The following is a 2,145-nucleotide window of genomic DNA, read 5'->3' as shown; positions in this document are numbered from 1 at the left end:
ACTTCCGGTCCGGGGAGCCACGCGCGGACCGTTATGTCCGGTCGGGGAGGAGCTGCCAGAAATGCGCAGGCGCGGGACGGAGTATGCACAGGCGCAGTATATCCTATGTGACCCTATTTCTCGCCCTCGCTTCAAGCATCCCGGAAGTAAGGTCCCAGAGGGGCGGGGTCGGGCGTGGCAGGTTAAAACAGGGCTCCTCGTGGCTGCCGGGCTGGGCGGTGAGGCCGGCTTAGCTAGAAACCCCCTCATGTGGACCGAGTTGGGTGAGAGAGCCTGGTGGTGGGGTCGATCTGAGGCCCAGCCGTATGGAGCTCACAATTTAGTGGGGCAGTCTAGGAAACAAATATACACTAATGGTCACCAATTGTGATACATTCTAAGGGGAGGGGTAAGGTGGTGATTACTTGGAAAGAGGTCTAACTCTCTGAATGGCAATCAAGCCTTATCAAGTCACCAGCTGTCAGTGTCAACATTTATCTGTGAACGAGCTTGCCTGTTTATTGCCTGTAAAGTTCTCCTGAAAGCCACGCCCCACCGAACCTAGCCGAAAAGCGCGTTTTATATTTGTGGTTAGTGGCCACGTGGGTAACGGAAATAGTGGCTCCTACTACATTTAATTATGTCTAGTTTGCTTTTATGAAGACTTGGGCTGTGGAGAAATGCCTGCATTCTGTCCCAATAAACCATCACAGTTCCCCTGGGGATCCCAACCCTGCAGTATCAGAACCATTTCCCCAGGCTGCCTGCCTCTCACATGTCTTTCATCTTCCCTCCTGTCTCCATTTTGGGGGTGAAAAGATGGTTTTGTAACTGTGATTACATATCGTTTGCTTAGGATAGAGATGTAAGTGTGAGAAGATCCAGAGAACAAAACTGGAATATTTGAAGATTACTAAATGAATCCCGGGCTGGAAGCATTTTTGCACGAAGCACAAAACAAGCAGCCAAGAGGGGTTTTTTGACACAAATTGTCTGGCGAATAAGCTCCGGAAGGAATCTGATGAGACGTCAGGACTGTGACTAACGCTGAGAAAGGATATCAGGGTCTGTTCAGCAAGAGTTAGCAGTGACTTATGTGAAAGAAACCCTATTCTACATAGCATCATACTTTGCCCAATTTATTGCACTGTTTTAGAGAAACATTTTTTAAAGTACAAAACTGAAAATGTTCACCATAGAGAAATTGAGGAAGTGCCAATAAGTATAAGGCAAAAAGAAAAACCACCCAAGAGAGGTGGTGCCTGTCATTACGGAGCATTTCTTTCCAGGCTTGCTCTAGGCATTTTGTTCAGATGTTTAAAATTAGTATCAGGGCTGGCCAGTTAGCTCAGTGGGTTAGAGTGTAGTGCTGATAACACTATGCCCCAGTGTTAATCCCTGTACTGGCCAGCTGCCAATAAATAAATAAATAAAATAAAATCAGTATCAAAGGGAAGGAAGAGATTGGATGAGTCTTTGAGGAAACAGACTCTTAAATGTTACGGGTAGTCACACTAAGCACTGTCTTTACACATATGTTACTTGTAACCCCCTTTTCTCCATATATGGGGGTAATTTTGGCAACATTTGAATTTTATCCTTGGCATTTACATTTAATCAACTTGACCTCTGCAATATCTCAGTAAAGACTGTACTTACCGTGACAGACCTGGCTTTCTCAAACTTTGCCTTGTATTAGTGTCATCTGGGGAGCTCTGAAAAATCCCAGTAACCAAGTCCCATTCCAGGCCAATTAAAACACAATCTCTAGACATGGGTTTCAGGCATCAGTGGTTCTCAACGCTTCCCAGAAGATTCTAATGTGCAGCAGGAATTGAGAACAGCTGTGGTGGACTTTAATAGTGATGACCCCCAAACCACACCTTGTGCTCATGCCCTTGTGTAGTTTGCTCCCATATCTGGTTTAGTTACATGACTTGCTTTGACCAATGAAATAGAATAGGCTATGTAGAGAGATCCTGGCTCCAAACAAGCCAATGCAGGTGCATAAGTGTACTAAACTACACCAACTGGAGCAGAACCATCCAAGTGAGCAGTCTACCTACAGTACTGTGAGAGACAATAAATTCTTGTGGTTTTAAGCCATCATGTTTTGGAGTAGTTTGCTATGCAGGGATAGATAGCTGAAATAATTATCTTCCCACC

Source organism: Cynocephalus volans, chromosome 10 (genome assembly GCF_027409185.1).
Source record: "Cynocephalus volans isolate mCynVol1 chromosome 10, mCynVol1.pri, whole genome shotgun sequence".
In the NCBI taxonomy this organism is placed as follows: domain Eukaryota; kingdom Metazoa; phylum Chordata; class Mammalia; order Dermoptera; family Cynocephalidae; genus Cynocephalus; species Cynocephalus volans.
Note: the sequence above shows the minus strand (reverse complement) of the source record.